The sequence below is a fragment of the Cryptomeria japonica genome, unplaced genomic scaffold (assembly GCF_030272615.1).
Source record: "Cryptomeria japonica unplaced genomic scaffold, Sugi_1.0 HiC_scaffold_247, whole genome shotgun sequence".
NCBI classification, from domain to species: domain Eukaryota; kingdom Viridiplantae; phylum Streptophyta; class Pinopsida; order Cupressales; family Cupressaceae; genus Cryptomeria; species Cryptomeria japonica.
Window position 1 is genome coordinate 127,544 of NW_026729069.1, and position 13,448 is coordinate 140,991.

At 61.3% G+C, this 13,448-nt stretch overlaps 2 non-coding genes across 2 annotated transcripts; both read left to right on the top strand.

Annotated features, from left to right (window-relative positions):
- Positions 1-5,200: 5,200 nt before the first annotated feature.
- Positions 5,201-5,319, top strand: LOC131869423 (5S ribosomal RNA). Its single transcript, XR_009367806.1, has one exon. It is a non-coding gene; the product is annotated as a 5S ribosomal RNA (ribosomal RNA).
- Positions 5,320-11,235: 5,916 nt separating this feature from the next.
- Positions 11,236-11,354, top strand: LOC131869424 (5S ribosomal RNA). The gene has a single exon (XR_009367807.1). It is a non-coding gene; the product is annotated as a 5S ribosomal RNA (ribosomal RNA).
- The last annotated feature ends 2,094 nt before the right edge of the window (positions 11,355-13,448 follow it).

A 13,448-nucleotide genomic window follows, 5' to 3' on the forward strand; every position in this document is an offset into this window, starting at 1 on the left:
TCCGAACTCGACTGCAACGACGGCACCAGCGCCTTGGTGCGCACCTTGCGACGCACAGTCCCAACATTCGCCTTCCTGCACATGGCAGGTCATCGGACCCAAATTCCGACCTCGCGAGTATGCCTACATATCGAATCGGTCATCGGACACAACTTCCGACTTCATCCATACCGTAGGGTCTTTGAGGTTGGCGCGGTGCGCTCAACCCGGGGAGTCGACCCAACGAAGCATACACCTCCCCTATATAAGCTATTTGTCCGATTCCCACACCTGTGTAGTTTGCACCTCCGATCAGGACATCGACCCCAACTTCCGAACTCGCCTGCAACGACCGAACCAGCGCCTTGGTGCGCACCTTGCAACGCACAGTGCCAACATTCGCCTTCCTGCACATGGCAGGTCATCGGACCCAAATTCCGACCTCGCGAGTATGCCTACATATCGAATCGGTCATCGGACCCAACTTCCGACTTCATCCATACCGTAGGGTCTTTGAGGTTGGCGCGGTGCGCTCAACCCGGGGAGTCGACCCAACGAAGCATACACCTCCCCTATATAAGCTATTTGTCCGATTCCCACACCTGTGTAGCTTGCACCTCCGATCAGGACATCGACCCCAACTTCCGAACTCGACTAAAAAGACCGCACCAGCACCTTGGTGTGCACCTTGCAACGCACAGTGCCAACATTCGCCTTCCTGCACATGGCAGGTCATCGGACCCAAATTCCGACCTCATGAGCATACCTACTAATCGAATCGGTCATCGGACCCAACTTCCGACTTCATCCATACCGTAGGGTCTTTGAGGTTGGCGCGGTGCGCTCAACCTGGGGAGTCGACCCATCGAAGCATACACCTCCCCTATATAAGCTATTTGTCCGATTCCGACACCTGTGTAGTTTGCACCTCCGCTCAGGACATCGACCCCAACTTCCGAACTCGCCTGCAACGACCGAACCAGCGCCTTGGTGCGCACCAAAAGTGCGCACTTTTGGAGGGCACTTTTGTGCGCTCCAAAGGTGCGCACTTTTGGAGGGCACTTTTGTGCGCTCCAAAGGTGCGCACTTTTGGAGGGCACTTTTTGGAGGGCACTTTTGTGCGCTCCAAAGGTGCGCACTTTTGGAGGGCACTTTTTGGAGGGCACTTTTCTGCGCTCCAAAGGTGCGCACTTTTGGAGGGCACTTTTTGGAGGGCACTTTTCTGCGCTCCAAAGGTGCGCACTTTTGGAGGGCACTTTTTGGAGGGCACTTTTCTGCGCTCCAAAGGTGCGCACTTTTGGAGGGCACTTTTTGGAGGGCACTTTTCTGCGCTCCAAAGGTGCGCACTTTTGGAGGGCACTTTTGTGCACTCCAAAGGTGCACACTTTTGGAGGGCACTTTTTGGAGGGCACTTTTCTGCACTCCAAAGGTGCGCACTTTTGGAGGGCACTTTTTGGAGGGCACTTTTGTGCGCTCCAAAGGTGCGCACTTTTGGAGGGCACTTTTTGGAGGGCACTTTTGTGCGCTCCAAAGGTGCGCACTTTTGGAGGGCACTTTTGTGCACTCCAAAGGTGCGCACTTTTGGAGGGCACTTTTCCTGCGCTCCAAAGGTGCACACCTAGGTGAGCACCTTCGACCACACCTTGTAGCACACCAAACTCTGACTTTCGACTTCATCCGCAATGCAGGGTCTTTGAGGTTGGCGCAATGCGCACAACCAGGGGAGTCGACCCATCAAACCCAACACCTCCCCTATATAAGCTATTTGTCTGATTCTCATACATGCGTAGCCTGCAGGAGCAATTAGGACATCGACCCCAACTTTCGGCTTCTAAACGAAAACAAGGTCTTTGAGGTTGGTGTAATGCGAACAACTAGGGGAGTCAACCCATCAAACCCAACACCTCCCCTATATAAGCTATTTGTCTGATTCTCATACATGTGTAGTCTACAGGAGCAATTAGGACATCGACCCCAACTTTTGACTTCTTAACGAAAACAAGGTCTTTGAGGTTGACGTAATGCGCACAACCAGGGGAGTCGACCCATCAAACCCAACACCTCCCCTATATAAGCTATTTGTCCGATTCTCATACATGTGTAGCCTACAGGAGCCATTAGGACATTGACCCCAACTTTTGACTTCTTAACGAAAACAAGGTCTTTGAGGTTGGCGTAATGCGCACAACCAAGGGAGTTGACCCATCAAACCCAACACCTCCCCTATATAAGCTATTTGTCTGATTCTCATACATGTGTAGCCTGCAACAACGATTAGGACATCCACCCCAACTTCTGAATTCGTCTGCGTTGACCGCACCAAAGGTGCACGCCTTGGTGCTCACCAAAATCCGACTTCCGACTTCTTCTGCTATGCGGGGTCTTTGAGGTTGGCGCAGTGCGCACAACCAGGGGAGTCAACCCACCGAATGCAACACCTCCCCTATATAAGCTATTTGTCTGATTCTCATACATGCGTAGACTGCAGCAATGATTAGGACATCCACCCCAACTTTTGACTTCTTAAACAAGACAGGGTCTTTGAAGTTGGTGCAGTGCACACAACCAGGGGAGTCGACCCATCAAACGCAACACCTCCCCTATATAAAGCTATTTGTCCGATTCTCATACGTGTAGTCTGCAGCAGCGATTAGGACATCGACCCCAACTTCCGAATTCGTTTGCATTGACCGCACCAAAGGTGCACGCCTTGGTGTGCACCTTGGAGTGCACTTTGGTGCTCACCTCGGTGCACACTTTGGTGTGCACCTCGGTGTGCACCAAAGGTGCGCACCTTGGAGCGCACCAAAGGTGTACACTTTGGAGCGCACCACATAGGGTCTTTGAGAGGTTGGCGCAGTGCGCACACCAAGGTGGGTGTTGAGGTGCGTGCCGAGGTGGGTGGGTGCTAGGGTGCGCTCCATGGTGGGTGCCAGGGTGGGTGCGTGCTAGGGTGGATTCCAAAGAGGGTCATAGGGTGGGTGCCAAGGTGGGTTGGTGATATAGTGGGTTCAAAGGTGGGTACTAGGGTGGGTTCCAAGGTGGGTCACAAGTTGGGTGCCAGGATGCGTGGGTGTTAGGTTGGGTGCCAAGGTGGGCTCCTGCGTGGGTGGGTGCTAGGGTGGGTTTCAAGGTGGACGCGAGGGCGGGTGCCAAGGTGGGTAACAAGTTGGGTGTTAGGATGGGTGAGTGCTAGAGTGGGTGCCAAGGTGGGTGGGTGCTAAGGTGGATGCCAAGGTGGTTCACAGGGTGGGTGGGTTCTAGGGTGAGTTCCAAGGTGGGTCACAGGTTTAGTGCTAGGGTGCGTGTCAAGGCGGGTGTCGAGGTGCCTGGGTGCTAGGGTGTGGATGCCAATGTGGGTCATAGGGTGGGTACTAGGGTGGGCTGCAATGTGGGTGCCAAGGTGGGTGAGAAGGTGGGTGATAGGTTGAGTGGTAGGATGGGTGGGTGCCAAGATGGGTCACAGGGTGGGTGCAAGGGTGGGTAGGTGCTAGGGTTGGTGTCAGGGTGGGTGGGTGCTAGGTTGGGTTCCAAGGTGGGTGCGAGGGTGAGTGTCAAGGTGGGTCACAGGTTAGGTGCTAGGATGGGTGAGTGCTAGGGTGCAAAGGTGCCAGGGTGGGTGCTAGGATGGGTCGATGCTAGGGTGAGTGGCAAGGTGGGTCCACAAGTGTCAAGGTGGGTGCCGAGGTGGGTGCCAACTTGGGTTCCAAGGTGGGTGCCAAGTGGGCGACTGCTATGGTGGATGCCAAGGTGGGTCACGGGGTGGGTGCCAAGTTGCTAGGTTGTGTTCCAAGGTGGGTGCCAACGTGGCTGCTAGGGTGCGTGGGTTAAAGGGTGTGTCACAACGTGGGTGCCAGGATGGGTGCGCACCCACACTGGCCAAGACGGGTGCAAGGTTGGGTTCCAAGCCCGGTCACAGGCTGGGTGCTAGGATGGGTGGGTGCCAAGGTGGGCACCAGGGTGGGTGCACCCACCCTGGCCAAGGTGGGTCACGGGGTGGGTCCTAGGGTGGGTAACAGGGTGGGTACTAAGGTGCGTGCCAAGGTGGGTCATGGGGTGGGTGCCAAGGTGGGCACCAGGGTGGGTGTGCACCAACCCTAGCCAGGGTAGGTCACGGGGTGGTTGTCGGGGTGGGCGTCAAGGAGCCAAGGTGGGTGGCAAGTAGCCAAGTTGCGTGCCAAGGTGGGTGTCGGGGTGGGTGCCAAGGATCCAAGGTGGGTGCCAAGGAACCAAGGTGGGTGTCTGGGTGGGTGCCGAGGTGGGAGCCAGGGTGGGTCCCAAGGTGAGTGCAAAGGTGGGTGCCAGGGTCAAGGTGAGTGCCAATGTGGGTTCCAAGGTGCCAGGGTCAGGGTGAGTGCCAATGTGGGTTCAAAGGTGCTAAGTTGGGTGCGAGGTTGGGTGCGAGGGTGGGTGGGTGCCAAGGTGTGCTAGGTGGAAGCCCGGGTGGGTCGGCATCCCATGGGTGTCGAGTTGGGTGCCTGATGGGTGCTTCTTGTCAAGTTTTAGTCGTCGGGACTCATTTCGAGCCTTAGAGGTCGTTTCTTGTCCGGTTGCCCTGTCTTCGACCTGGGAACCCAATTTTGGTCCTCGGGTCCCATTTTTTTTTGTCTCGCATCCCACTTTTGGCCTGTGGCCTTTTCGGGGTCGATTCTCGTTTTGGGCATCAGAGCATGTTTCTTCTCCTAAAACCCAATATTTGTTTATTAAGTCTCGGAACACATTTTTGTTCTCGTGGACCCATCATGGGTCTTGGAACGCATTTGTGGTCCTTGGGTCCCATTTTGCATCCCGAAACTTGTGTTTTGGTGCTTGATCCCTATTTTGGGTGCCCACCTTGCACCAAGTGCGCACCCGGGGCAAACCGAGCGCCTTGGTGCACCGGGGCAAGATCGAGCGTGCACCCGAGGCGCCCCGAACATGCACCAAGGTGCACTCGGCCCACATGTGAGCGCAGGTCGTTGCGCCCGAGGTGGTGTGTGGGCACCGCGTTGCAGACGGGACACTGCACGCACACGACGCCCCGTCCAGGTGCACGCACGTAGGCCGGGCCGGGTGCACACCCGACGCCCTAGCAAGGTGCGCGCACCCGGGCAGGGCTCACACTTGGCGAACGGGGCGCACTTCACGAGGGAGGGTGTGCACCTCGACGGGGGTGGGTGGCCGGGGTGGATTCGCACGTGGGTCGCGGTTTGCTAAGTACACACTGCGACAAGCTCATAACGGGTGCGATCATACCAGCGTTAGTGCACCGGATCCCATCAGAACTCCGCAGTTAAGCGCGCTTGGGCCGGAGTAGTACTGGGATGGGTGACCTCCCGGGAAGTCCCGGTGTTGCACCCTTTCTTAGTTTTTCGCCGGGCGTCGCAATGCTATTTGAATAAACCTTTTGCCCGTTTGCGTTCTCGTCGGGGCCGGGCCGGGCCGGGGTGCGCTGCCCGCACTACCGCGCGCGCGGGGGGCGACACCGAGCGCGCACCCGAGGCGCCCCGAGCACACAGGCCACGGTGCAACCCGGGCGTTGTGCGCGCACCCCGGTGCGCCCGAGGTGCTGCGCGCGCACCCAGGTGAAATCGGTGTGCACCTCGGCCAGTGCGCGCTCGGTCGAGTCGCGCACGTTGGCCAAGGTGCACGGTGATGTTTCTTACTCTAAGGTTCCGCACCAGACGCCCGGGACAGGTGAGCGAAGCTGGGCGGGGCCGGGTGCGCGGCCGGGGCAGGTGCACGCAGCTGGAGAGAGCTTTGGAGCACACCAGAGGTGCGCACCTTGGAGCACACTTCGGAGCGCACCAATGATGCGCTCCATTCAAAAGTTTCCTGAAAAGGCAAAAAAAGTTGAGATTATAGAATTTCCCACTTGAGAGATTGTAAAAAAAAAAAATTTAAAATGAAGGAAACGCGGGTGCCAAGGTGTGCGCGCCCGGGTGCGCAGCCCAGCCAAGGTGTGCGCACCAAGGCGCCCACCCTGGCGAAGGTGCACGCAAGGTGCGCACCCGAGGCAAACCGGACAATTAACCCAACTTTCGACTTCGCGCGCACCTGCGCACCTTGGAGCGCACTTCGGAGCGCTCCTTGGTGCGCACCAATCTTGGGCACCTCGGAGTGCACCATGGCGCCCACCAAGGTGCGCACCCGGGGCAAACCGAGCTCCGACTTCGTGCGCACCTTGGAGCGCACGAAAGGTGCGCACCATGGCGCCCACCAAGGTGCGCAGCCCAGCCAAGGCGTGCGCATCAAGGTGCGCACCCTGGCGAAGGTGCGCACCCGGGGCAAACCGAGCTCCGACTTCGTGCGCACCTTGGAGCGCACAAAGGGTGCGCAACCCAGCCAAGGTGTGCGCACCCCGGGCAAACCGAGCTCCGAATCGTGCGCACCTTGGAGCACACTTCGGAGCCCTCCTTGGTGCGCACCGATGTTGCGCACCTCGGAGCGCACCCGGGGAAAACAATGCAATTAACCCGACTTTCGACTTCGTGGGCACCTCGGAGCGCTCTCGGGTTCGCACCTCGGAGCACACCGAGGTGCGCACCTTTGATGCGCTGCCTTCACCAATTTCCAGAAAAGGCAAGAAAACATTGAGAAGGTGTGCGCACCGAGGTGCCCACCCTGGCGAAGGTGCACGCGAGGTGCGCACCCGGGGCAAACCGGGCTCCGACTTCGTGCACGCCATGCTGCGCACCTTGGAGGGCCATGGTGCGCACCTTGGAGCACACTTCGGAGCGCTCAATGGTGCCCAACCCAGCCAAGGTGCCCACCGCGGCGAAGGTGCACGCGAGGTGCGCACCCGGGGCAAACCGGGCTCCGACTTCGTGCACGCCGCACCTTGGAGCACACTTCGGAGCGCTCCTTGGTGCGCACCAGGGCGCGCAACCCAGCCGAGGTGCCCACCCCGGCGAAGGTGCACGCGGGGTGCGCACCCGGGGCAAACCGGGCTCCGACTTCGTGCACGCCATGGTGCCCACCGCGGCGAAGGTGCACGCGAGGTGCGCACCCGGGGCAAACCGGGCTCCGACTTCGTGCACGCCGCACCTTGGAGCACACTTCGGAGCGCTCCTTGGTGCGCACCAGGGCGCGCAACCCAGCCGAGGTGCCCACCCCGGCGAAGGTGCACGCGAGGTGCGCACCCGGGGCAAACCGGGCTCCGACTTCGTGCACGCCATGGTGCCCACCGCGGCGAAGGTGCACGCGAGGTGCGCACCCGGGGCAAACCGGGCTCCGACTTCGTGCACGCCGCACCTTGGAGCACACTTCGGAGCGCTCCTTGGTGCGCACCATGGTGCCCACCAGGGCGCGCAACCCCGCCGAAGGTGCACGCGAGGTGCGCACCCGGGGCAAACCGGGCTCCGACTTCGTGCACGCCGCACCTTGGAGCACACTTCGGAGCGCTCCTTGGTGCGCACCAGGGCGCGCAACCCCGCCGAAGGTGCACGCGAGGTGCGCACCCGGGGCAAACCGGGCTCCGACTTCGTGCACGCCATGGTGCGCACCAGGGTGCCCACCGCGGCGAAGGTGCGCACCCGGGGCAAACCGGGCTCCGACTTCGTGCACGCCGCACCTTGGAGCACACTTCGGAGCGCTCCTTGGTGCGCACCAGGGCGCGCAACCCAGCCGAGGTGCCCACCCCGGCGAAGGTGCACGCGAGGTGCGCACCCGGGGCAAACCGGGCTCCGACTTCGTGCACGCCATGGTGCCCACCGCGGCGAAGGTGCGCACCCGGGGCAAACCGGGCTAGGACTTCGTGCACGCCGCACCTTGGAGCACACTTCGGAGCGCTCCTTGGTGCGCACCATGGTGCCCACCAGGCCGCGCAACCCAGCCAAGGTGTGCGCACCAAGGTGCACGCGAGGTGCGCACCCGGGGCAAACCGGGGTCCGGCTTCGTGCACGCCGCACCTTGGAGCACACATCGGGGCGCTCCCGGGTTCGCACCGGCGTTGCGCACCGTGGTGGGCACCTCGGAGCGCACCGTGGTGGGCACCTCGGAGCACACCAAGGTGGGCAGCGAGGTGCGCACCTTTGATGCGATGCCTTCACTAATTTCCATAAAAGGCAAAAAAAAACGAGATTTTAAAATTTCCGTTTTGAAAGATAGTGAGAAAAAGGGAATGCTGGTGCCATCTTGAGCCCGCCCTGGTGCGCAGCCCAGCCAAGGTGTGCGCACCAAGGTGCCCACCCTGGCGAAGGTGCGCGCCCGGGCAATTAACCCAACTTCCAACTTCGCGCGCGCCAGGGTGGGAGCGCACCCAACAACCGGGCCTGGGAAGAGCCAATGCGAGAAACCCCACCAAACGCTCTGACAAAAAAAGAGGGGGCGCTCCAGTAACCCCGCTTCGGAGCGCACCCTGGGCAAACCCAGCCAGGGTGCCCACCCCGGCCAAGGTGCAGGCGAGGTGCGCACCCGGGGCAAACCGGGCTCCGACAACGTGCACGCCGCACCTTGGAGCACACTTCGTAGCGCTCCCGGGTGCGCACCTCAGAGCACACCAAGGTGGGCAGCGAGGTGCGCACCTTTGATGCGCTGCCTTCACTAATTTCCAGAAAAGGCAAAAAAAAGAGGAGATTTTAAAATTTCCGTTTTGAAAGATAGTGAAAAAAACGGAACGCGGGTGCCATCTTGAGCCCGCCCTGGTGCACAGCCCAGGTAAGGTGCCCACCCTGGCAAAGGTGCGCACCCGGGCAATTAACCCTACTTCCGACTTCGTGCGCGCCAGGGTGGCAACCGGGCCTGGGAAGAGCCAATGCGAGAAACCCCACCAAACGCTCCGACAAAAAAAGAGGCGGCGCTCCAATAACCCCGCTTCGGAGCGCAGCCGGGGCAAACCCAGCCAAGGTGCCCACCCCGACGAAGGTGCACGCGAGGTGCGCACCCGGGGCAAACCGGGCTCCGACAACGTGCACGCAGCACCTTGGAGCACACTTCGAAGCACTCCCGGGTGCCCACCGGCGTTGCGCACCGTGGTGGGCAGCGAGGTGCGCACCTTTGATGCGCTGCCTTCACTAATTTCCAGAAAAGGCAAAAAAAAATGAGATTTTAAAATTTCCGTTTTGAAAGATAGTGAAAAAAACGGAACGCGGGTGCCATCTTGAGCCCGCCCTGGTGCGCAGCCCAGGCAAGGCATGCGCACCAAGGTGCCCACCCGCGGTGCACGCCCGGGGCAAACCGGGCTCCGACTTCGTGCAGGCCGCACCTTGGAGCACACTTCGGAGCGCTCCTTGGTGCGCACCATGGTGCCCACCAGGGCGCACCCGGGGCAAACCGGGCTCCGACTTCGTGCACGCCGCACCTTGGAGCACACATCGGAGCGCTCCCAGGTTCGCACCAGCGTTGCGCACCTTTGATGCGCTGCCTTCACTAATTTCCAGAAAAGGCAAAAAAAAACGATATTTTAAAATTTCCGTTCTGAAAGATAGTGAAAAAAACGGAACGCGGGTGCCATCTTGAGCCCTTCCTGGTGCGCAGCCCAGGCAAGTTGTGCGCACCAAGGTGCCCACCCTGGCGGAGGTGCGCGCCCGGGGCAAACCGGGCTCCGACTTCGTGCACTGCATGGTGCCCACCAAGGCGCGCAACCCAGCCAAGGTGCCCACCGCAGCGAAGGTGCACGCGAGGTGCGCACCCGAGGTGCACACCCGGGGCAAACCGAGCTCCGACTTCGTGCACGCCGCACCTTGGAGCACACTTCAGAGCGCTCCTTGGTGCGCACCAGGGCGCGCAACCCAGCCAAGGTGCTCACCCCGGCGAAGGTGCACGCGAGGTGCGCACCCGGGGCAAGCCGGGCTCGGACTTCGTGCACGCCGCACCTTGGAGCACACATCGGAGCGCTCCCGGGTTCGCACCAGCATTGCGCACCTTTGATGCGCTGCCTTCACTAATTTCCAGAAAAGGCAAAAAAAAAAAAAAAACGAGATTTTAAAATTTCCGTTTTGAAAGATAGTGAAAAAAACGGAACGCGGGTGCCATCTTGAGCCCGCCCTGGTGTGCAGCCCAGGCAAGTTGTGCGCACCAAGGCACCCACCCTGGCCAAGGTGGGTCACGGGGTGGGTCCTAGGGTGGGTAACGGGGTGGGTACTAAGGTGCGTGCCAAGGTGGGTCATGGGGTGGGTGCCAAGGTGGGCACCAGGGTGGGTGTGCACCAACCCTAGCCAGGGTAGGTCACGGGGTGGTTGTCGGGGTGGGCGTCAAGGAGCCAAGGTGGGTGGCAAGTAGCCAAGTTGCGTGCCAAGGTGGGTGTCGGGGTGGGTGCCAAGGATCCAAGGTGGGTGCCAAGGAACCAAGGTGGGTGTCTGGGTGGGTGCCGAGGTGGGAGCCAGGGTGGGTCCCAAGGTGAGTGCAAAGGTGGGTGCCAGGGTCAAGGTGAGTGCCAATGTGGGTTCCAAGGTGCCAGGGTCAGGGTGAGTGCCAATGTGGGTTCAAAGGTGCTAAGTTGGGTGCGAGGTTGGGTGCGAGGGTGGGTGGGTGCCAAGGTGTGCTAGGTGGAAGCCCGGGTGGGTCGGCATCCCATGGGTGTCGAGTTGGGTGCCTGATGGGTGCTTCTTGTCAAGTTTTAGTCGTCGGGACTCATTTCGAGCCTTAGAGGTCGTTTCTTGTCCGGTTGCCCTGTCTTCGACCTGGGAACCCAATTTTGGTCCTCGGGTCCCATTTTTTTTTGTCTCGCATCCCACTTTTGGCCTGTGGCCTTTTCGGGGTCGATTCTCGTTTTGGGCATCAGAGCATGTTTCTTCTCCTAAAACCCAATATTTGTTTATTAAGTCTCGGAACACATTTTTGTTCTCGTGGACCCATCATGGGTCTTGGAACGCATTTGTGGTCCTTGGGTCCCATTTTGCATCCCGAAACTTGTGTTTTGGTGCTTGATCCCTATTTTGGGTGCCCACCTTGCACCAAGTGCGCACCCGGGGCAAACCGAGCGCCTTGGTGCACCGGGGCAAGATCGAGCGTGCACCCGAGGCGCCCCGAACATGCACCAAGGTGCACTCGGCCCACATGTGAGCGCAGGTCGTTGCGCCCGAGGTGGTGTGTGGGCACCGCGTTGCAGACGGGACACTGCACGCACACGACGCCCCGTCCAGGTGCACGCACGTAGGCCGGGCCGGGTGCACACCCGACGCCCTAGCAAGGTGCGCGCACCCGGGCAGGGCTCACACTTGGCGAACGGGGCGCACTTCGCGAGGGAGGGTGTGCACCTCGACGGGGGTGGGTGGCCGGGGTGGATTCGCACGTGGGTCGCGGTTTGCTAAGTACACACTGCGACAAGCTCATAACGGGTGCGATCATACCAGCGTTAGTGCACCGGATCCCATCAGAACTCCGCAGTTAAGCGCGCTTGGGCCGGAGTAGTACTGGGATGGGTGACCTCCCGGGAAGTCCCGGTGTTGCACCCTTTCTTAGTTTTTCGCCGGGCGTCGCAATGCTATTTGAATAAACCTTTTGCCCGTTTGCGTTCTCGTCGGGGCCGGGCCGGGCCGGGGTGCGCTGCCCGCACTACCGCGCGCGCGGGGGGCGACACCGAGCGCGCACCCGAGGCGCCCCGAGCACACAGGCCACGGTGCAACCCGGGCGTTGTGCGCGCACCCCGGTGCGCCCGAGGTGCTGCGCGCGCACCCAGGTGAAATCGGTGTGCACCTCGGCCAGTGCGCGCTCGGTCGAGTCGCGCACGTTGGCCAAGGTGCACGGTGATGTTTCTTACTCTAAGGTTCCGCACCAGACGCCCGGGACAGGTGAGCGAAGCTGGGCGGGGCCGGGTGCGCGGCCGGGGCAGGTGCACGCAGCTGGAGAGAGCTTTGGAGCACACCAGAGGTGCGCACCTTGGAGCACACTTCGGAGCGCACCAATGATGCGCTCCATTCAAAAGTTTCCTGAAAAGGCAAAAAAAGTTGAGATTATAGAATTTCCCACTTGAGAGATTGTAAAAAAAAAAAATTTAAAATGAAGGAAACGCGGGTGCCAAGGTGTGCGCGCCCGGGTGCGCAGCCCAGCCAAGGTGTGCGCACCAAGGCGCCCACCCTGGCGAAGGTGCACGCAAGGTGCGCACCCGAGGCAAACCGGACAATTAACCCAACTTTCGACTTCGCGCGCACCTGCGCACCTTGGAGCGCACTTCGGAGCGCTCCTTGGTGCGCACCAATCTTGGGCACCTCGGAGTGCACCATGGCGCCCACCAAGGTGCGCACCCGGGGCAAACCGAGCTCCGACTTCGTGCGCACCTTGGAGCGCACGAAAGGTGCGCACCATGGCGCCCACCAAGGTGCGCAGCCCAGCCAAGGCGTGCGCATCAAGGTGCGCACCCTGGCGAAGGTGCGCACCCGGGGCAAACCGAGCTCCGACTTCGTGCGCACCTTGGAGCGCACAAAGGGTGCGCAACCCAGCCAAGGTGTGCGCACCCCGGGCAAACCGAGCTCCGAATCGTGCGCACCTTGGAGCACACTTCGGAGCCCTCCTTGGTGCGCACCGATGTTGCGCACCTCGGAGCGCACCCGGGGAAAACAATGCAATTAACCCGACTTTCGACTTCGTGGGCACCTCGGAGCGCTCTCGGGTTCGCACCTCGGAGCACACCGAGGTGCGCACCTTTGATGCGCTGCCTTCACCAATTTCCAGAAAAGGCAAGAAAACATTGAGAAGGTGTGCGCACCGAGGTGCCCACCCTGGCGAAGGTGCACGCGAGGTGCGCACCCGGGGCAAACCGGGCTCCGACTTCGTGCACGCCATGCTGCGCACCTTGGAGGGCCATGGTGCGCACCTTGGAGCACACTTCGGAGCGCTCAATGGTGCCCAACCCAGCCAAGGTGCCCACCGCGGCGAAGGTGCACGCGAGGTGCGCACCCGGGGCAAACCGGGCTCCGACTTCGTGCACGCCGCACCTTGGAGCACACTTCGGAGCGCTCCTTGGTGCGCACCAGGGCGCGCAACCCAGCCGAGGTGCCCACCCCGGCGAAGGTGCACGCGGGGTGCGCACCCGGGGCAAACCGGGCTCCGACTTCGTGCACGCCATGGTGCCCACCGCGGCGAAGGTGCACGCGAGGTGCGCACCCGGGGCAAACCGGGCTCCGACTTCGTGCACGCCGCACCTTGGAGCACACTTCGGAGCGCTCCTTGGTGCGCACCAGGGCGCGCAACCCAGCCGAGGTGCCCACCCCGGCGAAGGTGCACGCGAGGTGCGCACCCGGGGCAAACCGGGCTCCGACTTCGTGCACGCCATGGTGCCCACCGCGGCGAAGGTGCACGCGAGGTGCGCACCCGGGGCAAACCGGGCTCCGACTTCGTGCACGCCGCACCTTGGAGCACACTTCGGAGCGCTCCTTGGTGCGCACCATGGTGCCCACCAGGGCGCGCAACCCCGCCGAAGGTGCACGCGAGGTGCGCACCCGGGGCAAACCGGGCTCCGACTTCGTGCACGCCGCACCTTGGAGCACACTTCGGAGCGCTCCTTGGTGCGCACCAGGGCGCGCAACCCCGCCGAAGGTGCACGCGAGGTG